The sequence below is a fragment of the Vicugna pacos genome, chromosome 10, assembly GCF_048564905.1.
Source record: "Vicugna pacos chromosome 10, VicPac4, whole genome shotgun sequence".
In the NCBI taxonomy this organism is placed as follows: domain Eukaryota; kingdom Metazoa; phylum Chordata; class Mammalia; order Artiodactyla; family Camelidae; genus Vicugna; species Vicugna pacos.
In genome coordinates, this window is record NC_132996.1 from 190375 (window position 1) to 216449 (window position 26075).

The following is a 26075-nucleotide window of genomic DNA, read 5'->3' on the forward strand; positions in this document are numbered from 1 at the left end:
AGATGAGGGTTGAGGTCAGGAATCAAGCCAATGACTTCTTGGATCCAGAGCCCAGGATCTTCTTACGAACAACACGGCACTGCCCAGGCTCCCTGCTTCAAAACCAGCCTCCCTTTGGCTCAGTTCCATGGCACCTGCACTGCACAGATGTCCTCACTGCCTGCCTGCCCTCCCGGTGTCTGACCCCAGCACTCCTCCCCCTGTCCCACACAGCGCTTCCTTCGGCACACCATCGCTCACGAGGCCATTGCTGTGGCTACTCGGATGTTTACACGGAAACGCAGGTGGCAGCCCAGCTTTTTGCTATACATGCTGCTGTCAGTGGAGGCAAAGAGCTCACAGTTGGTGGGGGAGGCCACTTGTGGTCTCCTCCTTGGCTGGAGAGCTGGATGAAATCCAGTTTTCCTTTGCAACTTAGACATCCAGCATGAGAGATATGTAAGGCCATCTGGCCTCTCAACATAGAAATGATGCCCCCGCAGTCGTTCTTAACATTGTAATCTCCTGGCTCCACCAGGGAGCACAGGCCATGGCCTGTTGTCCACCAAGTTTTGTTTCCTTGCACAACAGCTACAATGGGGTGAGTTAACACCGGACCAGAAAATCTACAAAGCCCTCGTGTACTATTTCCTGACACTTGCAGGTCACCAAAATACCCCAGATCCTCCAAGTAAACAACTAGTAAGAGGAACTGAGCTGGCTCGTCTGTCAGACCCCTGATGGCAGGACTGATTTGGCCTCTCCTGCTCTCGGGATGATCCGTTCTCCTTCTGTGTGCCCTTCCCCGAGTGAAAGGGACTGTTCTTTGTTTATGGGCTAGGGAGTATTTATGGCTGTCTGACCAGAACCTTCAAAAGTAGAGCTCTTGGTGAGAGTGGAAGCATGGCACCCACGTCTCATGAGCTCAGCTACTCAACAGCCTCATCTAGCCAAGACTGTGGCCAACACCAGGGGTCCATGCTGTTGAGTGTTGGGTCTGGAGAGCAATGCCTTCGCCACTGAGAAGCTGCCCCACCACTTGTGACCTTGTCCCCATTGAGGGGGAGGTGACGCATCCATGGGATGAAAGCCGCGAGGGCACTAGGTGACTGTGGACCAAGCTGTGACTGGCTGGTCCTGCCCCCCATGTGACCCATGTTATCCTCAAGTGCAGAAAATCCCCAAAAAGACCCCTGCTTGAGTGAATGGGTCACCTATAAGCCAACTGTTCTTGAGCCGCCTAAGAAGCAACACAGTATATACAGTGAGCCACCCACTCACTGAAGTCCCCAAGGCTCACAGCTTCCTAATGTGACACTAGGTAATCCCAGCAAACAGAAGACCCTTACTTTATAATTGACTTGAGAATTCTACTACCAACACTGCCTTCCACCTTCCACTTATGAAGTTCTTTCCACTCTATCCCCTGCTCTGCAATTGTGCAATCAGTCCAGAGCTCCTTCATGAGACAGGAGGGAAGGGGGAAGGGCACTGCCATTAAAAGAATGGCACAGCCATTAGCACCGAGACGGTGGAAAAGTCAACTCCCAGTAGATCTTGAGCTTCAATACACACTCACTGAAATACAGCAGGATGCTATATGGCACTCCCACAGGTGCCAGGACAGGTTCAAGGCTGACCATGAAAGGTCAAAGGGTGAGTGGTGGCCCAATTTCTGGTAATCGCAACACCTTCCCCAAAGCGGTTGGAATATTCCTCCCACTTATTAGCATATGAAGATACTGAGTGCATAAAAACTAACAACCACACCTCGTGGCTGCTCTCTCTGCTGAGGGAGACAGCCCACACTATGTCTGTGGAGTGTGTATCTACTTTTCCTTTAAACTGGAGCACCCAACCCTCACGCCTCATGGCCTTTCTGTTGCCTTCTGAAACAGCCCACTCTGTCTGTGGAGTATATATCTCTCTGAATAAATCTACATTTACTGAATTGTGGCTCTCTCTTGGATTCGTTCCTGTGCAAACCAAGGACCCACACATCACGAGGTGCATCTCAGGGACCCAAATAAGACCTGGGATACGGCCATCCTCTCCCCCACATTTTCCTGTATCATACATTCCTTCCCAAAGGATCTCACCTTGTGCACTCCAAAGTAGACGGCACTCATGTGTCCTGACGTGGATCTGCTTCTGTGTTTATCATTTCTTATGTCCACTAGAACGTCATCTTCATGAGGACAGGGATTTGGTTCTGTTCACAATGGAAGCACCAGCACATGACAGGTGCAGAAGAAGTATTAGCTGAATGAATAAGCTGTGGGAAGTCCTGGGAATTCAACCTGGAACTCCTAGCCACTTGGGCCCCAGCTCACTCCAGTTGCTCCCTCCTACTCATGGCTGACCTCTTGCCACCACTCTCTGCTCTGCCATCACCTGAGCCTGGATGAGCTGAGATGAGCACACACCACGGAGAGCATGGTGAATGGTTCACGTCGTTGCAACACACTCGCCCTCTGACTGCCAGGGGTTACTTAGGATGGACAAACTGAAGGGAGCACCATGTGCACCGCCCTAACCTACAACTCACTTGAAGCACCAGGAATGCACACATGGGAAGCGCAGGCCCTTTCCAACCTAAGGAGAGGGACTATGGGTGAGAAGAGGGTCTCTGTCAACTAACAGTCTCTTTACAAGCCCAGTCTTAGAAAAGCTCTTTAAAGACACTTTTGGTATCTTCCTTGTGTTTCGGTAATCCCTCTAGATTTTGTCATTTTAATCTATGCATCAGAAATACAGATGCTCTTGAAATCTCTATTGATTTTCAATGAAGAAAATCCTCAATTTCCTTCTCTGCTAGGAAAATTACTGCACTTTATATAAAAAAAGGCAGCTTCCTTTCATGAGTTTCTATCTTCAAACACCTAATTTCACAAGAATCAGTGAAGCAGGACATGAAAATCTCGCTGTGCTTTATCACCTACTGGTGGGCAGGAATGAAATGAATGAGTACTGATCTCATGAGATGGGAAGGCTGGGGCTGTCTTATTCCTGCTACAGATGGAAGGGTCCATATCTGTGAAGGGGAGGAAGGACCAAGGATGAGAAACCAACATTTTCTAACCCATTTCTCTTTTTCAGAGTCTCAGACAAAACACTGTGATTTTATAAACAAAACAAGAACATCTGCACCCTTTTAAAAGCACGCTACAACTTTACTACTACACACGGCACTCTGTCATTGACCTAAAGGCGAATGACAGCCAAGAAATTTGCGGGGATCTTATTCTGTGCTCATCCCTTTTGGTCTTTGGAACCTCAGGAAGTTTGCCTCCTCTCCCTGAGTGTCGTTTTCTCATCCTTCAAATGGGAGTGTAACAGTCATTCATTTGCTCAGTGTCCATTCGACAACAGGAGACGGCTTATGAAAACAATAATAAAAAAAGCAAAACAGCATTTCTGATCTGTGCTTCTTCCTCCTCCTCCCTGAACATGAACTTACAGGCTAAAATGGCATCTTTCACTAAATCCCGAACGTAAGGAGCAGTTCTGATAAGGAAGTCACAGGACTGCAGGTGTAACCGAGAAATGACCCAGTGAAAAAGAATGAGTTGCCAGCAAATCCTCAAAACCCGTAAGGGTGCAAACCCTGGGAGTTACAGCCATGGGTGGGAGTTCCTTAGTTCCCCATTTCACAAAGCCGAGAACTTTGCAGGGCCCATGAAAGACACAGATAACCCAGTAAAACCACACCATGTTTTGGAGTACACCGGGGCCACATTGCTGCTGACCTGCACTGCTGTGTGTCCCAGAGCAAGAGCCCTCGGCGGGGGTGACTGTGTTTGAGGCTGGACAAGAACTTCCTGTTCTGTCTCTTTTGCTCTCTCTCTTCCTGCAATAAAACAACTGGTAGGACTCTGGTGGGGAGCACTGCACCCACATTCTCTGGGAAACCACACACCAGGCAGCTCTAGCTGATCTGAGAGAGGACACGTCAATGAACATATATACACCAAAGTCAGGCAGAAGGCTGCCTGTGGCCTTGGGAATCCAAACTAGCTTGTCCTGTTAATCAGGATATTACACATCTAAAGAAAGTGTGCACCAGATGAAGACGATGCCTTAGACAGCGTCGGTGGTTATGTCCAGCAGTGTCTAAGGACAAGTCATGCTCTGGTAGATGGGAGCATTTTGGTTGCTTTAAGAGTTTGCTACTGAAGGGCTGGGACATTTCATTGGGACTTGAAACTCCAGACCTCTTTACTCACAAAGGCAGACAAGTTAGGTGAGCCAGGTCAGCCTTTATTCCAACTTCCTAACCAAAAGGCTATGAGGTCGAAAATATATTTCTCAGACTCTTCCGCAACAAGGATTCCAGATATGGCTTTAAAAATTCCCATCAGAGACTGAGATTTGCAAATATTAACTACTATATATAAAAATAGCTAAAAAAACTAAATTTCTTCTGTATAGCACAGGGAACAATATTTAATATCTTATAATAAACTTTAGTAAAAAAATATGAAAAGGAATTCATACATATATATGTGAATATGAAAGACTGGAACATTGTGCTGTACATCAGAATTTGACACATTGTAACTGACTATACTTCAATTAAAAAAAAAAAAAATATATATATATATATATAATGCCCATCAGCAGCATCTGAGTGTCACTGAAAGAAGAAACCCAGATGAATGGACGCTGAGGTGGTTGGATGAGCTACGTTATTTTGCTGGGGTGGATGCAGCCTGCATGGCAGAGATCTAGAAGGAATGCTCACAACAGCCACTCACTGATCTGAAAGTGAGTTAGGTTAACAGCTTTCTGAAATCCTCACTGCCCCTCCTGATGAGCCAAGTGTCTGGCGTTTCTCTGGAAATCACTAGGTGCAGCCTGGAACTCAAAGGTAAAAATTAAAAACTTCAGTCAGGTAGCAAAGAGACTGGCAGGACGCGTTGGACAAAAGTAGGTCAGAACCAACAAGGAATGGGGAGGGGATAGAATGTGTGTTGAGGACCCTGAATTCAGGGGTGGATTGTCTATGTTGAGGACTCTGAGTCAGTATGAGTAGATGGATTTGTGTGGACTATGGACTAAAATGGTGGCCATTGTTCAGATAAGTGTGATTTGGAGTATATTTATTTGAGGAGGGTTTTTTTTTTCCCCTTCAACATTGATCATTTCTAGGGAGCAGAATAATACTCTGCCACACAACATCTAAGTGCAAAAGAGATGCTATGGGATGATGGTGGTATGAAAAATTTCAGTACTGCAATTTCAAGCTTTCCTTAATGAGGTGCACCGCAGTAGGTACTTAAAATAAAATAAGGTACTTATATTAAAGACATCATCATATGTACATATCCTTTAAGATACACATATGGTGCTATAAGTGGGCCTGAAATGTGTTCTGCATTCTAAAATCCGATGAAATAAAATCAGTAGTTCAATATGCCTGTCGGCTCTAAATACATGATGTAGCTCATGATCACAGAAAGCAAGATCAGCTAGGGAATTTGAGATTTGTCGTTTCCAGTGTCAAAGTTAATATTTTTTGCTTTACTTAAAAAGCATTTTTTTAATTAGGTCTGTCAGCATCCATTGGTATACGGGGTTCAGTAGATGTGTTCAGATGTTCCAGACAGTGAATCAGAGCAAAGACTGAGGTTTAGACAGTAGTTAAATGCCTCACCCGTGTGATCAGCATCCACAAACTGCTTTACTGAAAATCCTTAAAAGTGAGAACTTCATTAAAGCAACGATAAGTGAGGGGAAAAAATAGCTACAGACTAGTGGAAGTTTTATAACGTGTAAAAATGACAAAAGGCTATTCATGAGCATATTTTTAAAAACCCCTACACTTTAATAAGAAAAACAACAATCTGACAACAGGTTGTACACTGCTGTAGGAGAATCCATGCAGATGGACTCTTATGTGAATGGGGCTGGAGCTGTAGAATTAGTTAGTCTTGCAAGTAACTCAGTTAAACACAAATGCAAATGGGATACACTTCTAGAATATCTGAGGAAATATCTTGGAAAACTTACTCCTCTATGAAGCAATGACAATGGCAAAATTTGTCAAAATTAACCTCTGTAGAACTCTGGAAATTAAACCAAGACTTCCAGCAATCCGGGGAGTCTTTATTTGAGAAAGAAAAACAGCTAAATCTCCATAAAGATAGTGAGTTTTGAGGCATTGTAACTTGATCTACCCCATCCCTGTATCCTCACCTAAATGGTGGCCTTTATAAGCAATAGTCTCACAATCAAGGTAGGGGCAGAAGTGATTTAAAGTTACCCAAAAAATCCACCCCCAGAGAGCTGTCACTATGTGACCTGTCACAAACTCATGCTGTGCAAACAGCCTGTCCCCAGAGTGTGTGTGGGAAAAAATCAGCAGTGAGTATCTAACATTACAACTGCCTGAGGCAGTGGGACCAGTAGAGGCTAACTAGGTGCTGACTAGGAAACTTAGAAGGCAAAATTGAGTAATGAGAAGTTCTGGGGGTGAAGGTAGGGTTAAAAAGCTCCAAAAAATTCTGAGAATTGTAGAAGGCAATATACATGTGTGGCACATGGCAAGGAAAGATCTGAGAAAATCCTAAGCCTTCAACACTGGCTGAACTTGAGGTTCTGCATAAGCAAGAACTAAAGGCTACGGAAGAGCTGCTGACTGCATGCTGGTGCTGAGGGCATCCCTCAGCATGCGGACACACAGCCACCTGGCAACAGCTCAAACGATTGGCTCCAGGCATTGAAAGAAATCACTGTCCAATTATTATTACAGTGATGACAACTAGGCTTTCTTCACACACACTGATCTCATGGTCATGCATGATAAAGAAAACAGACTTTAAAGAATTTGTTCAGGAAAGTAACTAAATAAATAGCTGCAGCAGCAATGACAATGGAAGCAACAATAAACCCTTGAGATGAGGAAAATCTGGCTTTCAGATCTGCCACATTGTAATATTTTAAATGTCCAGTTTTCAACAGAAAATTAGAAGATGTACAAAGAAACAGAAAAGTTTGGTCATAACAGATGGGGAAAAAGTAGTCAATAGAAACTCCCTGAGGTAGCCCAGACACTGGACTTACTAGACAAAGATATAAATAAGCAATTACACACATGTTCAAAATACTAACAGAAACCATGCCTAAAGGATTAAATTATGTGCACATCTCATTGTACAGAGAATATCAATAAATAAAATTTATAATAAAAACCAACTAGAAATTCTAGAGATACAAATATGACTAAAATAAAAACTTCAATAAGAGGTTTCTCTGTAGATATGAACTTGTTGGAGAAAAAGTCAGTTAAATTAAAACTACTGAAATTATCCAGTCTGTGGAACAGAAAGTAAAAGGAATAAAAAAAAAAATAGAACACTGTGTCAGAGATAGGTGGGACACCATCAACAATATCAATACACACATAATGGGAGCGCCAGAAGGAGGGAGAGGAAAAAAGGGGCAGAAAGAATATATAAAGAAATAATGGCTGAAAACTTCCCAAATTTGATGACAGCATTAATTTGTACATCCCAGCAGTTCAACAAACTCCAAGTGCTATAAACGTAGAGACATCTAAAATAGGCACATCAGACTCAGTGTGTCAAAAGACAAGAATAAAGTATCTTGACAGCTGAAAGAGAAAAGTGGTTCAACATATAGAAAGGCTCCTCAGTAAGACAGTTGATTTCTCATCAAAAACCATGGAGACCAGAAGGCAGCGGATGGTATCGTCAAAGAGATAAAAGGAAAAGACTGTCACCAAGTATTTTATAGCCAGCAAAATGATTCTTTAAAAAAAATTAAAGGAGAAATTAAGACACTCCTACAAAAACAAAATCTGAAAGAATTCATTGCTAGCAGGCCTGCCCTACAAGAAATACTAAGGATAGTCCAGCAGGTGTAAATGAAAGGACACTTACCTGAAAAATAAAGAGCACTACTACATGAGTAAAAAAATAAAACAGTATAAATCGAGTATTACATGTAAATGTTTTGTTCTATTTGATGTAAAGGACAACTGCATAAAACAATACTTATGAAACTGTGTAGATGAGCTTATAAATGCATAAAGGTGCAATTTGTATGACAGTGACAGCATGAGGAGGGGGAGGGAAAAGACTGATACCAAAGCAAAGTTTTTGTGTACTGTTGAAATTAAGTTGGTATTCATGTCAACTAGATTGCTTTAAAACAAGATGTAAATTATAATCTCCAGGGCAATGGAAGAGAAGGAGGAGGAGGAAGAGGAGGAGGAGAAGAAAAAGATAAAATAAACAAATTAAAATGACACACTTGAAAATGCTTACTTTGTACAAAAATGTGTAGTAATAGAGGAATGGGAAAAAAAGACATATAGAAAGTAGACAGCAGTTGTAACTTCAATCTGATAAGAAATTACATTAATGTAAATGAATTAAACATTCTAATCAAAATACTAAAGGCAGAAATAAATGGAATAGACAATAGATGAACAATAGAGAATAATCAACAAAAGGAATAGTTGGTTCTTTGAAAAGATCAATAAAATTGACAAATTTTATCTAGTACTGAAAAAAAAAAGAGAGAAGATTCAAATTACTAAAATGAGAAATGAAAGGAAGGATGTCACTACTGCCCTTACAAAAATAACAAGGAATGTAAGGGAATACCATGGATAATTATATAGCCAATACATGAGATATTGTAGATGAAATGGATAAATTCCTAGAAGGACATAAATGACTGAAGCTAATTCAAGGAGAAATAGAAAACTCAAATAATCCTACAGTAAGTAGTAACTGAAATAGCAATCCAAAACTTTCACACAAAGAAATGCTAGGCCCGTATGGCTTTGTTGGTGAATTCCATCAACTACTTAAAGAAAAAACAAAAACAAAAACAAAAACAAACAAAAAATGCTTCACAAATTCGTCTGAAAATAAAAAGGTGGACACACTTCCCAATTCATTCAATGAGACTAGTATCACACTGATACGAAAATCAGACAAAGGGATCACAAGAAAACTAAAGACTATCTCTTATGAATATAAATGCAAAAATCCTCAACAGAATACAAGCAAATCCAAAACAGTAACATATAAAATAGACCACCATTAAGTGGGATGTATCCAGGTATGCAAAGGCAGTACAACATACAAAAGTCAATTCATGTAATACACCATATTAATAGAATAATGGATAAAAACTAGGAATAGAAGAGAACTTCCTCAACTTGACAGAGAACATCTATGAAAAACCTGAAGCAAAGATCATACATAATGCAGAAGCACTGAATTATTCCCTCCCAAAATCAACATTGTACTAGAGGTTCTAGTCAAATCAATCAGACAAAGAAAATAAAGCCTCTAGATTAGAAAGAAAGAAATAAAACTGTTTTGATTCCAGATGACATGATATTATATATTGAAATCACAAGGAATCCACAAAGGATAAATAGAAAAGAAAAAAAATCCTCTTAGAATTAATAACCCAGTCTGACCAAAATTGTAAGACACAGATGAATATATGAAAAGTAATTACATTTCTATTCAAAAGCAGTGAATAATCTAAAAATAAAATGAAGGAAACCTTTTCATTTACAATAGCATCAAAAAGAATAAAGTAATTAGTAATATTAAGAAAAAATATGTGGAATACTGAGAAAAATATCTGAAACTTGTATATTGAAAACTAAAATACTACTGATAGAAGTTAAAAATGACCTAAAATAAATGGAAAGCTCTTCTGTGTTCATGGATCAGAAGCCTTATTATTGTTAGGATGGCCATTGTCCTCAAAATGACCTATACATTCAATGCAGCTCTGGCTTTTTGGCAGAAATGAACAAGCTGATCCTAAAACTAATATGTAAATGCAAGATACCCAAAACAGTCAAAACAATCTTGAAAACTAACAAAGTTTTGAAGTTTCCAAATTCAAAACTCACTAACAAAACTGTGATCCATACAGTGTGGTACTTGCAGAAAGGACAGAAAAATAGATTGAGAGAAAAGAACTAAGAGACCATAAAAATGTCTTACATGCAGCCATTTAATTTTTGACAAAGGTGCCATGACAATCCAATGGGGAAAAATAATCTTTACAAAAATGATGCTGGGACACCTGTACATACACCTGGAAAGAAAGAAAACTGAACTTTTATCTTAACACCATTTATGGAAATTAACTCAAAATAAATCACAGACCTGAAACTATAAAACATTTAGAAAATGAACAATGAGGAAATCTTCAGGACTTTGGATTACAAATACTTGTAATATATGACACCAAAAGCACAAACAACAAAAGAAAAAAATCAAGTAAACTGGACTTCAGTGAAATTAAAAACTTCTGTGCTTCAAAGGACTTCATCAAGAAAGTAAGAAGACAATCCACAGGATGGATGAAAATATTTCCAAAATTTTCCCTGATAAGGGACTTTTATCCAGAATAGACAAAGAAGACTTAAAACATGACAATACAAAGACAAATGTAATTAAAATGGGCAAAGAATTTGAATACATGTTTCTCCAAAGAAGACATACGAATGGGAACTAAGCACATAAAAAGATGTTCAACATCAGTAGGCATTAGGGAAACAGAAATCAAAATCACAATGACATACCACTTCATACCAACTAGGATGACAAATATATATGATATATGATATATAAATATGAATCTGTAAACCCAGTAATAAAAAGTGTAGATGAGGATTTGGAGAAACTGGACTCCTCATACATTACTTCTGGACATATACAATGCTTCAGTCACTTTAAAAGCTATATTAGCAATTCCTCAAAATGTTAAAAGCAGAATACATCCCAGCAATTCCATTTTTTGATATATCCTGAAGAGAAGTGAAAATATGTGTTCACACAAAAACTTGTCCATGAGCATTTACAGCAGAATTATTCATCATCAACTGATGGATGGATAAGCAATGTGGTGTATTTATAACTACGGCATATTATTTGAATACAAAAAGGAATTTGGGTATTGATATATGCTACACTATGGATGAGCCTTGACAACGTCACACTAAATGAAAGACGATAATCAAAAAAGGCAGCATACTGTATGGTTCTACTTATATGAAATGCCTAGAACAGGCAAACCTGTAGAGGCAGAAAGTAGAGTGGTGGCTGTTGAGGGCTAAGGGAAAGGAAGGTTAGGGACTGACTTACTAAAGGGTACTGGTTCCTTTTGGGGGTGATGGCTACACAACCCTGAAATGTACATAAAACCCTAATGCACACTTTCAAAGGCTGCATTTTACGGTATGTGAATTATATCTCCATAAACCTGTTATTCTTGAAGCTGAGCCCACCTATGGAGCAACTGACACAGCACTGACTGTGGCATCCGAACGGGGAGTGACCCACCCACCCACCGCGAAGGAGAGCAGCACCTGACCCAGTGTTGGAGGGGTGCAGTCTTCTTGCCAATGGACACTGTGAGCAGCACAGATGAGGGGGCCAACAGAGCAAGCTGAGTTCATGAAACAGGGAGAAGACACAAAGACCTCTCAATAAAACCATTAAGAGCGTTCAGTCTCTAGGAGAACACATCTTTGTTTTTAAAATCTTTTTATACCCGTTTTATTTTCTATTAGCTTTTTAATCTTTACTTTTTAAACAGTTCTATATGTTTACAATTCTCATTTCATTTTTAATTCTCTTGGATTTGATCTGTTATTGATTATTCACAGGTTTTAAATATTGTGTTTTGAGTTTTTTCTTCTTTGCATTAAGGTTTTAAGAAGACATCTCAACTCGATTCCTATTCTTCTTCAACTTGCTCTTCTATTATTGATTATACACTGTTTTCAAACCTTCTTTTCCTCCATTCTTTTAAAATTCTATTTCTCTCTCTCATTTTTAAGTTTTATTCCAGCATAGGCCTTAGATAGATAAAGAAATAAACCCCTTTAAGGGCCACAATAGATAACTGATATTCCTTAAGCCACAGTGCCAGAGAGATATGAGCAGTTGAAGAAGCAGAGAAAGTATTCCCAATTAAAAGAGAAAGAGAAATCCCCTGAAAGAATGATCAATGAAATAGATATTAATGGCCTATTAGATCAAGATTTCTAAAAAGAAGTGATCGAATTACTGAAGGAACTAAAAGAGATAGTATTTAGAGACATAAAATATGTCAAAAACAAAATAGTAGCTATAAAGAAGAGCCAAGTAGAATTGGTAAATTCATTGGCTGAAATGAGATCTGACCTAAAGGCAGTACAACTCAGGCTAGATAATGCAGAGGAACGAATAAGTGACCTAGAAGACAGGACAACAGAAAGCACACAATCAGAGCAGTTGAGAGAAAAAAATAAAAAACAATGAAAACAATATATGGAACCTATGGGATAATATAAAGCATGCCAATCTATGCATCATAAGAGTTCCAGAAGGGGAAGAAAGAACAAAGGGGATGGAGAAGGTATTTAAAGAAATCATAACTGAAAAATTCCCAAACATAAAGAAAGAATCAGACACCCAAGTACAGGAGGCTCAGAAGTTCCCAAACAGGAAAAGCCTAAAGAGACACACACCAAGACATAACAAAATCAAGATGGCCAGACTGAAGTAAAAAGAAATGATCCTAAAGGCAGCAAGAGAAAAACAAAGAGTGAGTTACAAGAGATGGCTCTCAGCTGATTTCTCTACAGAAACACTGTAGGCCAGAAGGGAGTGGAAAGATATATACAAAGTCCTGAATGAAAAAACAGATGCAGCCTAGGATACTTTCTGCAGCAAGGCTATCCTTTAGAACAGAGGGAGAGGTAATGAATTTCACAGAGAAGAAAAACTAAAAGACTTTAGCAACACTAAACCCATGCTAAAAGAAATATTGTAAGGTACACTCTAAATAAAAAAGAAGCAGGATGATACAGAAATGAGAGCTCATAACTGGAAAGGTGATAACTACCATGAATTACAAATAGAATGAACATGAAATTGTAAAAGAAGACATCTAAATCATTGAGTGGGAGAGGGAAGTAAGAAAATATAGAGTATTTTTTCTTTCTTCTTTTTTCTTAAATTTTTCGTTCTAGGTAGGATGGGTTAGAGATTGCTTTACTATCTGTTTAGTACACACAGTTACAGTAATTGCTTAACAGACTTACAAAAAAGTGTAACCACAAGCCAAAAACTTACAAGTGAGTAACAAAAACTAAATACAATCCAAGATAACAGAAAGGAAAATTACCATACCACAAAAGGAAGAAGAAAGGAACAAAGAAGAAATATGAAATCAACTGCAAATAAAAGTTCAAATAGCAATAAACACTCATTTATCATTAATTATTCTAAATGATAATGGACTAAATGCTCCAGTCAAAAGACAGAGTGGCAGACTGGATAATAAAGCAAAAAACTTCAATAAACTGCATACAAGAGACACATTTTAGGGAGAAGGACACATATAGATTGAGAGTGAATGGACGGAAAAGGATATTCCATGCAAATGGAAACTCCAAAAAAGCAGGTATAGCAGTTCTGATTTCAGACAAAATAGACTTTAAAACAAGGGCCATAAAGAAAGATAAATAAAGGCATTTTATAATGATTAAAGGAGCAATACAAGATGAGGATATTACAATCATTAATATATATGCATCCAACATGAGCACCTAAGTACATAAAACAACTACTAACAGAGATAAACGGGGAAATTGATGGGAATACAATCATTGTCAGAAGTTTTAACACCATATTAACATCACTAGACAGATCTTCCACACAAAAAATAAATAAGGCAACAGAGAAATTAAATGATACAATAGAAAAATTAGATTTAGTGGATATTTTCAGAGCATTACAACCCCCCAGAATAGGATATACATTCTTTTCAAGTGTGCGTGGAACATTTTCTAGGATTCATCATGTACTTGGTCACAAAAGAAGCCTCAAAAATTTTAAGAAGATAGAAATTTTCTCAAGTATCCTTACTGACCACAATGCCATTGAAACTAGAAATCTCTTCAGAGAAACAAAGCATAAAAAAAAGGAAAGCATAGAGATTAAACAACATGCTATTAAAAAAAAATGGGTCAATGATGAAATCAAAGTTGAAATTAAGGAATACATTGAGACAAATGAAAATGAAAACAACCACAAAAAACTTATGGGACAAAGCAAAAGCAGTGCTAAGAGGAAAGTTTAGGGCGATACAGGCCTTCCTCAAAAATGAAGAACAATTTCAAAAAAACAATCTAACCCACCAGTTAAAAGAACTAGATACTGAAGAGTAAAAACACCCAAAAAGTCAGCAGAAGGAAGGAAATAATTAAGATCTGGGAGGAAATAAATAAAATAGAGATTAAAGAAATAGAGAAAATAATCAATCAAACCAAAAGCAATTTTTTGAAAGAGTAAATAAAATCGAGAACCTCTGGCCAAACTCACAAAGAAGAAAAAAGAGAGAGCACAAATTTGCAAAATAAGAAAGGAAAATGGAGAAATTACAACAAATAACATAGAAATATAGACTATCATATGAGAATATCATGAAAAACTACATAAAAAAAGGGATAACCTAGAGGAGATGGACACGTTTCTGGAAACATACAGTCCACTAAAACTGAATCAAGAAGAAACTGACCACTTGAACAAAATGACCACTAGGAATGAAATCGAATTAACAATAAAAAAAATCCCTACAAATAAAATCCAGAACTGGACAGCTTCACCAGGGAATTCTACCACACATACAAAGAAGTACTCATACCAGGCCTTCTCAAACTCTTCCAGAAGATTGAAAAGAAGGAATATTCCCAAACTCATTCTATGAAGCCACAATCACCCTGATACCAAAACCAGGCAAAGACACCACCAAAAAAGAGAATTACAGAACAATATCACTGATGAACACAGATGCAAAAAAAGTCCTTACCAAAATACTAGCAAATAGAATTCTACAGCACATAAAAAAGATTATACAACATGCTCAAATGGGGTTCATCTCAGGGACACAAGGGTGTTTCAACATATGCAAATCAATCAATGTAATACTTCACATCAACAAGAGAAAGGACTAAAACCACATGATCATCTCAATAGATGCATAAAAGCTTTTGATAAAATTCAACACCCATTTATGATAAAAATTCTCACCAAAGTGGGTATTGAGGGAACATAACTCAACATCATGAAAGCTATATATGACAAACCTACAGCCAGCATAGCACTGAACGGTGAAAACCTCAAAAGCTTCTCACTAAATTCTGGGACAAGACAAGGATGCCACTATCACCACTCTTATTCAACATAGACTTGGAAGTCCTGACCATAGCAATCAGGCAAGTAAGAGAAGTAAAAGGGGTCCAAATTGGAAAAGAAGAGGTAAAAGTGTCACTACATGCAGATAACATGACACTATATATAGAAAACCCTAAAAGGTCCACACCAAAACTACTAGAGCTGATCGAAGAGTTTAGCAAGGTAGCAGGTTACAAGATTAATGTTCAAAAATCAGTTGCATTTCTTTACACTAATGATGAATCAACAGAAAAAGGAAGTAAAGAAATAAAACACTTTAAAATAGCACCCAAAGTAATAAAATTTCTAGGAATAAATCTAACCACAGAGGTGAGAGAATTTTACACAGAAAACTATAAACCATTGGCGAAGGTAATTGAAGAAGACTTTAAAAAATGGAAAGGTATCCCAAGCTCTTGGATTGCAAGAATCAATATTGTTAAAATGGTCACACTGCCCAGGGCAATATACAGATTTAATGCAATCCCTGTAAAATTACCCAAGACATATTTCATAGAACTAGAACAAATCACAATAAAATTTATATGGAACCATCAAAGACATAGAAATTCCAGGGTATTACTGAAGAAAAAAAAGAAAGAGCCTGGAGGAATAACTCTCCCAGACTTCAGACAATACTATAGAGTTACAGTCATCAAGACAGCATGGTATTGGTACAAAAACATACATATAGACCAATGGAACAGAATAGAGAGCCCAGAAATGAACCCACAAACTTTTGGTCAACTAATCTTCGACAAAGGAGGCAAGAATATACAATGGAATAAAGACAGTCTCTTCAGCAAGATAAACATAAGACAAGATACAATAAACCTCCTAGAAGAAAATACAGGCAAAATATCTGACATACATCTCAGAAATGTTCCCTTAGGGCAGTCTAGCCAAGCAATAGAAATAAAAGCAAGAACAAACAAATGGGACCTAAAGAAACTTACAAGATTCTGCACAGCAAAGGACACCATATGTAAAAAAAAGACAACCTACAGAATGGGAGAATATTTTTGCAAATGAAACTGACAAAGGCTTGATCTCCAGAATATATAAGCAGCTCAAATGACTTAATAAGAAACAACCAAATAACCTAAACCAAAAATGGGCAGAAGACCTAAACAAGCAATTCTCCAAGGAAGACATACAAATGATCAATGGGCACATGAAAAAATGCTCAATGTCACTAATTATCAGAGAAATGCAAATCAAAACTACAATGAGGTATCACCTCAAACCAGTCATAATGGCCATCATTCAAAAATCCACAAATGACAAATGCTAGAGAGGCTGTGGAGAAAGGGGAACCTCCTACACTTCTGGTGGGAATGCAGTGTGGTGCAGCCACTGTGGAAAACAGTATTGAGTTCCCTCAAATGTCTAGGAATAGACTTGCCATATGACCCAGGAATCCTGCTCCTGGGCATGTATCCTGAAGGAACCCTACTTCAGGATGACACCTGCATCCCAATGTTCATAGCAGCACTATTTACAGTAGCCAAGACATGGATACAGCCTAAATGTCCATCAGCAGATGACTGGCTAAAGAAGTGGTATATTTATACAATGGAATACTACTCGGCCATAAAAACTGACAATTTAGGGCCATTTGCAGCAACATGGATGCTCCTGGAGAATGTCATTCTAAGTTAAGTAAGAACGGTAACAAGGAATAAAGACAATTACCCACAGGTACAGTTATTTTGATTAAAATATCCACACAGAAAGCAAGTCACCCCCACGACTGCTGCCAGGAGGAGCATCTGAGTGTAATAGCCCAGCCAAGCAAAGTAGATTCTGAACTTCTCTCCTTAGAATTTCCTGCAGAAAGACAGAAGGAAGTTTCAGAAGACACAAATAATCACTCTGTAGCTTCATCCTCATGTTAATTTATTTTTTTCTTTTTTGGGGGGCATAACTAGGTTTATTTATTTGTTTTTAAATGGAGGCATTGGGGATTGAACCCAGGACTTCATGCATGCTAGACATGCACTCTACCACTGAGCTATACCCTCCCTCCATCATATTAATTTCTGATTCTAAATCAAGGGGGCTTTAAGTTTAATCCTCCGACTCAATTCACTCTTAAAACATATGCGTTTTCATAGCAGCCCCCAAATTCTACCGTGAAATAAGAAGTGTTTTATGTATCATAGAAGTACAGATCACTGGCTCACCTGCTGAAGAGAGATAAATGAGAACAGAGCAAAGGAGAGGACGAGGCTGACTCCACAGCAGATGCAGGGGATCATCACCACTCACTGGACAGTCTGGCACATTCAACAAATCCCCCCAAAAATCATTCTTAACAGGCTTGACACAAGTGGACATCAACAAGTGGCTCAGTCATCTGCTCCTGCCTTATCTCGGGAATGTCCCTGGAGCAAATACATCGTAAACCACAGATAATAAGGAAATGGCTGATAATGATAACAACTGGGAGTGCAATGTCTGTCTGACAAAATATTTATAAAACTCATTGTGGGAATGGGAGAGGGCAGGAGGGATGTGACTGAGGAAGGCACTGCCCTGTATTCTTTGTATCTAGCACGTCTGTTGTTCCTAGGTTTTAAAACCTCTTCTCAGTTAACCTGGAGTAGATGGAACAGGCCAGGGAGGCAAGATTAGAAGAAAGGAGGCAGGGCATTAAGTGGTGCCAGGCTGATCCTAAAAGGGAGACCGACACAGACAGGCAGACACAGAGAGTTTAGGGATGAGGTGGAACAATGAGACGGCGGCTCAGGTGTGTCTTGCTGTTGCTGAACCTTCCCTCAACTGGCTCACTGATGACTCGGCAGTGCTGGGTAAAACCTGTGGATTTCCTCAGCTCTGAGTTCTCTCTGAGGCTTCCGGCTCAGTCTGGAGCTGAGATGAGTTCCGTGGGCTTAGCCTAGGGGGGACTCAGCTCCGAGAATAGCCTGGAATCCTGGAAAACTTCACGCAGGAACCCCGGAGGCTGGACCAGCACTCACAGGGCTGCTGTGAGACCAGCTCCATAGTCAGAGCCCTGGGCATGGACCATTCCATGGGGAAAAGGGCTGAGCCCGATGCCAAATCAGATAGGAGCGAAAAAGTGTGTTCATTCTCATGTGACTGGGCTTTGTGGCCTGGCTCACGGGTGGCAGGCTCAGGATGGTGTCTGGCAGAGAAAACCCTGGCAATGGGTTTGAGATGTCTTGGACTCATTCTTGTTAAGCTTTTTGTAATACATTCTTATCAACTATCCATCCTGAAAATGCCAAATTCAAAACTGAAAGAATGTTAGAAGTTGCCTGCTCTAACTGCCCAATGGTAAACACACCCTGCTACAGTTAGAGAGCTGGTCAGGCAGCCTCTGCCTGGATATTTACAGTGACGGGGAGTTCGTTACTTCCAAAGGTTACAAGTCGGCAGGAAGGTCAGACAGAATTTTTGAACCTTAAACAGATATCTGCCTCCTAGTCCTTGCTGAAAGGCAAGGAATAATGAGGATCCCTTCAAATGTAGTTTTGCCTGATTGTTATCTCTCTCTGTCAAAAGCACCCCAATTTTTTTTCAAAATTCAGCTTTGATTTCTTTTTATCAAAGTAATGCCATACATTTAATAAAGAGTCAAACAGTTCTCGAACACCGATTGTAAAAAGGAGCAGTTCCCATCAACCGCCCCATTTCCTGGCCAGAAACAACCACGTTCAGCTCCTACTGCTGACTCTTGGAATACTTACTCCCTTTCTCTGACTAATATCCTTGTAACACAGCCTACTGACTTTTTCAGCTTTATGTATCACCTATTTAACTTTCTATTTTGGAAAATGAGGATTCAGCTCTCTTTCAAACCCCATCTCATCTACACACCCAAACCTTCATTCTTCCAACCTTTTGATACAATTACATTATAATTTTCATCAGCTCAGTATCCTTGATTTACATTATTATTACTCTGTACAGACTATTCAAAGCTGTAGCAATTTGTGCTAGTCTTACCTTTTCTTCCCTACTTCGTTTTCCTGGAGTTAATAATTGTCTTGGTTTTTCATAGCTTAGATTTCTGTGCACTTAATAATTCAACCTCAGACCTTCTCTTAACGAACAACTTTCACAATACTTTCCAATACATTGTCTACAAATTTCATCTCCTTGAATAAATCTCTTCAGATCTCCTTCCACATGGATTAACGACATGCTAGTCTTGTCACAGAGCTCATGGGGCCACTAGTGTGAAGTAACATGGGAATACATGGACCAGGATCAGGGAAAAGATCAACATAATTGCCTTAGCAATACATACTTAAAATAGTAGGAAAATTGTTTTCTTTACAAACACAAACACACACACAAACCCCAAAAGCCCATAAAGAATGATTAAAGAGTGGTCAAACCCATTGCCCTGCCTTCAAATTCTGTATAACATAAAACAAAAATAACAGAAGGAAGATATCATATAAATATGAATCTCAAGGGGGATTGGGTACACTCAGTGGCAGAGTGTGTGCTCAGCATGCTTAAGGTCCTAGATTCAATCTTCAGTACCTCCATTAGAAAAAAAAATTAAAAAGAAAAAAAATTATCAATTTTAAATATTTACATATTAACAAATATCCTCCTTTAAAACTGTGTTCTAAAGAATAACCCGGGTTAAGGAGAAAGTACCTCTTCATGACTGTGATCCTGCTGATAATTGAGGGAGGAAATTAGAGTATGACCACATGAAATAAAATTCCTTATGAAATAATGATCCCGGGTGACAATCATTATTGGCTGCTGTCATCACAAAAAAGAGAGTCGAATGTAATATTATGTACCTTATGACAGGAGTACAAAACTTCACATAACAATTATTTTTGCACAAAGTTGAACCTCAATCAGATCAAGCTTTTAGGGGAGGATTAAATCACTTAGCTAAAGCCAATACATAGGATGGAGAAACAAGTCTAACACCATAGGGGAGAATGAAATCAGCCAAACAGGAAATAGAGAAACCCCTCAGCAATTTCAAGGAAAATGAGAAACAGGAAAATTATAGATTAGAACGCACTTGAGAGATATGCTAGCTGCAATGTCTGAATCTTGTCTGGATCTTGATTTCAACCCCAAAACTACTTAAAAGTGTATTTTTGTGACAAGCAGGGAATTATTTTGTAACCCTAAAAAAAAGGAATATTCCAATTTTATTTGAAAGAGACCTTGTCATTTCACTAATGAAAGGTTAAGCTATGTAGGATTGTCTTCAAAATGACCCCATAGTGGGGGAGGGGAGGAGATGGAGATGAAAGATGCAACAACAGTGACTCTGAGTTTATAATTCTGGAGCTGGGTGACTGATAACACCCAGGCAGGCTGGCTGTACTGTTCTCTCTATTTCTGTACATGTTTGAATCTTTCCATAAAATGTGAAACAACAAATAGACTTCAGTGTTTTAAAACCCTCACTTTGAAGGTTAAGAGGTTTGCCCAAGTAGGTGGGCACCTGCATGGGGCACTGAGATAAGAAAGAACAGACACCTGGCTCCAGACCGACCTGGGGCTACCTTGACCCTCCTCTTCTCCTAACCATCCACAGCCAGCCCATAACTGCATCCCGTCAGCCCCACTCCCCAAATGCATTCCTCATTGGCTCCCACCATCTCTCAACTGGCCCAATCCAAGAGCCTCCTACCTGGCCTCCCTGCTTCCTGGGTCCCTGCCATACATTCTCCACATTATCTTTGCAAAATGTGAGTGAGAGAAAATTACTTAAGTGCTTAAGCTATCATGACTGCTTCTCACTGCGCTTAGAGTCTACACTCCTTTCCGTGCTCCTGATGCCCTTCTAAACCTCGCGTCTCATCACTCTCACCAGCGCTGGCTCCAGTGTCTCCACAAACCTGCTGAGCACATTTGTGCCTCGGGGCCAATGGACAAGCTGCCTCTATTCCATGGGTGACTTTTCCCAGATCTTCAAATTCCAGCCTCCTTATCGCCATCTCAGCTCACATGTAACCTACTCAAAGATAGCTTTCTTAACTCACTTCCCCCCAAGTCTCCCATCTCAACACTGTGTTATTTCTTCATTTCAATCTGACATTGTTTCCTTATTTGCACGATTATTTTTGTTTTCTCGGTTGTCCTTGGCCTCCATCCCCCCAGCAGCCTTGCCCAAACAGCATAAGCCCCCGGGGAGCAGCCGGCGCTGGTGCTCTGAGAAGACACATGCTGAGCGTGACATTACAATCACGTGGTGTAGTGAAACGGTGTCGAACAGCAGATACAGAAAAGCAGTGAGAATTTCTCTCTTATTTTATAATTTAAATGAAATATAACATTTACTCCTATGTAATGAAGAATTTGGTAGGTCTTTGTTCCCAGTTCCTAGGCAGCAACCGCTAAAGCCTCGAAATTTCCCAAGATAAGAGTGTCTTTGCTATTCATGGTGGAACCTTGGATGGCTTGTGTTCATGAGATGACTCAGGATGGGGACTGGCCAGCCAGAGACACCAACCATGTGATTAGAGGAGTGGGGCTTTGAGCTTTGTGACAAGTGAGTGGCCACCAGGAGAGGAAGGGGCTCAAAATTTAGGGCTAAGGAAAGGTTTGACTTACAGTTAGGGTTTGGGTTAGCCATGTCGGTAGTGACCCAATAAATCATGGCTTTGTAATAAAGCCTGCAGTAAAAACTTGGGGCAACGAAGCTCAGAGCTCCTGTGAGCTTCCTGGTTGGTAACACTCTTGGAGGACTGTCACACTCAGATGCCATGAGGACAACCCTGAGCCCTTCCCACTGGGGTGCTCTCCACAACACCTCACCTGATGAGACCTAAGGGCTGCTGCTTGTCTGTGCTTCGAGGAGGAGCCCATTCCCTGTACAGAAGGCCCTGATCACTGGGGCAGCTGAGGTCCTCTGACGGAGGCTGAAGTGGCACTGGGAATCAGAAGCAAACAGGTGAGCGTCACTGTCACAAAATGTTCACATGTTCTGGTGATAAAATTTGGTGCTAACACTTCATGGTCATTTGTAAATAAGGGGCCCTCACTTGCCAGGAGGGATGGAGGTACCATATAATTTTTCATAATTCTCACCCAGGATTAATATTAACCCCTTGAGGGTCATTTGCAAACGTGGGTGGAAAGGAACGCTTGGATGTCACAGTCCTGGGACCACCGTGGGTACCTGGTGAGAGCCTTGCAGATGCTTAATGTTCTACAACCGGGCCAGTGTTCCACAGCAAAAATCTAGTCCACCCAAGTGCCCAAACTGCTGCAGTGGAGGGACACCTGATGGTCCAGCCCCCTCTTTGGACACCCGGAGGAACTTGGACCCTGACAGGTTAGGGGCAGGGTCAATTCTAAAACCCAGGCATTTTTGTCCCCACAATTCAGTAGTTATTCGGTGACAGCACATGGAATATAAACAACAAAGTAACTTGACATGATGTTATATATTTAGCTTACTCAAGAAACAAAGTTTAAATCCAGTCATTCTCCTTCCCACCTGACCTACTTTCCTTTGTCTTGTACTAGCACCAGATTATTACCCACCCAGCCTTAACAAGGGTCCTGACTCCACTTACCTCCCTCCCAAACACCACATGAGATGATTCCTCAGCCTGGATGTGGGACCAGCAATTACAAGAAGCTTTAGTGGAAAAGAACTGGTTATGCACAGATACCAACTAAACACTGTAGATTCCTGGTGTCCCACAATAGTAATCATGACAGCTGTTTGCAAGTGTCCCCAAAGTTCATTTAAGACTCTCACTGCTAATTTTGCTGGGACATAAATATGAAACATGTGGACTGCTGGGCTGGACTGCTAAGCTGGGTCTCTAATCCAGGAAGCTCAGTGTCTGCTCCCTGCACCCAGCTCCCTGTTCTGTTCATGCATATGCATCAAGAAGCTGTTTAGTGTCCATTTTAGTATCTTAAACAGTGCATTTCAATATTGTCTTCATCCACAAATACGTGTACCACATAGTAGTAATGATCAATCTTAGTATTTGCTTTCTTTGGTCTTAGAGAGTCAGATAAATGGATAGCAAAGATAACAAAGTCATAGAGGGCTATAATATAGTATTTCCTTTATTTCAATGACAGGATTTATTTAAAGAGCTTAGATATAACATCCTTGCATTTATGGCATCATTAAGCGTCTGAAGCTGTTACATTATAAAAACTTCATTTCTAGCGAGATGTTATCAGTTAGAGAAGAGCTCCTAAATTTGAGGGGTTGCTGTCATCTCAGACAGAGTCCCTAAAAAATGTCAGCAATCTGCAGTATTGCCATCATGACAAGAACCCAGACAGATGAAATTTGGAAAGCCCTGTGGCTTTCTAGTGTACAGACATAAAATGGTATTTCAGAGGGAAAAGCCTGAATTACAGAAAGTGATAAATGAAATGGTCTAACATGCATTTCCCTTTCAAAGAACTAATATGTCTTTTGTCGATAATAACATCTGTCAGTAATTATGAAAAGAGCTGACAGATGCATAGTACTTAATATAAGCCAGGGCAGTTGTATCACTGACACAGATTCATTAATCCCCATAGCATCTCTACGAGGTGGGTACTACAATTATCCCCATTTTATTGGTGAGGAACTTGATAGACACAGAGGGTAAATGACATTTACAAGGTCGACAGCGAGAAACCAACACAGGTGTTCCAGCTTGAGTCTACGCTCTTGGCCACTTCTCTTTTTTTTTTTTTTTTTTGGTGGTGGGGAGATAATAAGGTAATTCTGGTGGGGGGTGGGGAGGTAATTAGGGTTATATGTCTATTTTAGAGGACGTGATGGGGGCTGAACCCAGGACCTTATGCTTGCTAAGCATGTGCCCCATCACTTGAGCTGTGCCCTCCCCTCTAGAGTCTATGCTCTTAGCTGCTAATCCTCACTGTCCCACATGGTAACTGTGGGGGAAGTACAGTTCATTCATTCACTCGTTAAACTCAGCCTTCCCGGTGCCTGAGATTCAGCAGTGAACAAGACAACATGTTTCCTGCCTTAAATGAGCTTGTCGCGTCCTGATATATTATCTTCATTTTACCCAGGAAGAAACAAGGTCAAGAAGTTTAGCCTTTTCCTGTTAACACCGGAGGATACATGAGGTGCTTTATTTCAATTCTGCCATTTGACTTACACCATGGGGAGGGAAAGCTGCCTTGCAAATCCTGGAGCTCACAAACCTGTTAATCCTGAATTTTTTTTAACACTGTCCCTTACTTGATACTTGATCTGAGAAAGGATGAAGTAAACCTAAAAATGTTCTAAGAGAGCTTGTGGCTTATACAAGGTAACTAACCAGCCACTGTTTACTATCCTAACAGGAATCTGTAGGCATATTTCTTTTCTTTCTCTTTTTTCCTTTTTATGGGCAGCTTTTAAAAACCAAATCAAACCAACCAAACCAAATCACTGATAATTCAACAGCAGGTTCTAAATCACCCCCAAGACAGCAGCTAAACTCGGTTTAGACTTACAATGCGGTTTCTGGTGGTTGGATTGAAGAATGTATCTCTATCCTGAATATAAAAGTCTTTCATGGAGCTCTTCTCAAATAGGGCAATGAAAAACTCTTGTTCCGGTTGTTGATACTTTCATCCACTTGGAGGACTTTCATCAAACAGCGGAAGTTATCAAAGGCTGAGGACCGGGTTTTCAAATCATTGGGCTTCAGAGGCAATATTATGTGCAGTATCTCAGCGTATGTACAGAACACCTCCCACAGGGGGTGTACTTTTGAAATACAAGCTTGTCATCCAAAACCTATATTGGGAGAATGAAAACACAAACCAGGAAAATATTTTCACATTTTTAGTATACAGATTTTTCCTACGTTGCTGGTAGTTAAAGCACTTGTGCAAACACACACATATGTCACACTGGTAAAAGTGAAGATATAATAAAAATAGATTTGCATTACATCATACATTTTTGCCTTAAAGATAATTTCTTTGTTGAAATTACTGAAAAGTTTTTTAAATTCCTTACAATTCCTTCATAAAATAACCAATGTTTTAGATAAAGAAAAGCAAACTTGTTAATTTTTAGTCCAAATTAGTAACTAAAAATAGAAACACCAAAATATTCTTTGCAGTGGTATTGTAATGACAATTTTTTAAATTTCTGAAACCTAGAACTATTTACATATCTGTTCAATATATTGTTAAACAGCCATTAAAAGGGATTTAAAAGATTTATATTTATTGATATGGAATATATAATAAAAGGAGAAAACAAAAAAATGTGAAATAATAATTTTCCTTTTTGGAAGGGAAAAATATCTTCATTTGAACAAAAAAAGTTTAGAAGGATTTTATGATCCTTTATATATAATTAAGGTACAGATGGTTTTTAATTCCACTGTTCTTTCACTTTCAATTTTGGGGGTAACTTTTTATAATAAAAAAATCTTTAAAAAGGTTCTTGCATAAATACATTAATAGATATATTTATGACTATATTCTCTGGCTATTAAAAAAGATCTCCTAGCTGTGGATCTGAAACTTACATTCCATAATGCAGATTCTGACTGACTCGCCTCCCAGCCCACAGCAAAGGCACGGCTAGTGTGACATGTTTCAAATACCATTCCAAGGAACATGCAGGCTCCCAGCCAATGGCTGCAAGGGGACTGACACTGATCTGGTTGCTCCCAGCTGCAGACCATCACAGATGAGGTTAGATCCACAGGCTCATATTTTCTCTGTCAAAAGAAATCAGAAAGTGTTAGGCTTTTACTTACACCAGGGAACAAGAATTTGTTTTTTTATGCAAAAAAATAACAACAAACCAATTTGAACCTGATGAAAAGACATTTACTCAAAACAGCACAGTAGCAATGAAGGTGCTCTGGCAGACAGGGACTTGTTGGATTCCTGTGAGTGCTGGACTCCTCACAT

The 26075-nt window shown here is 39.6% G+C and overlaps 1 long non-coding RNA gene across 1 annotated transcript in view; it reads right to left on the bottom strand.

Annotated features, from left to right (window-relative positions):
- The window catches only part of LOC140698627 (uncharacterized), a 51094-nt gene extending 26180 nt beyond the window's left edge, over positions 1-24914 (bottom strand). The window contains exons 1-2 of the long non-coding RNA XR_012076396.1: positions 24654-24914; positions 21981-22095 (exon numbers count right to left, since the gene is read on the bottom strand). This is a non-coding gene — a long non-coding RNA (uncharacterized lncRNA). The remainder of the gene's footprint in view (positions 1-21980; positions 22096-24653) is intronic.
- Positions 24915-26075: the final 1161 nt, after the last annotated feature.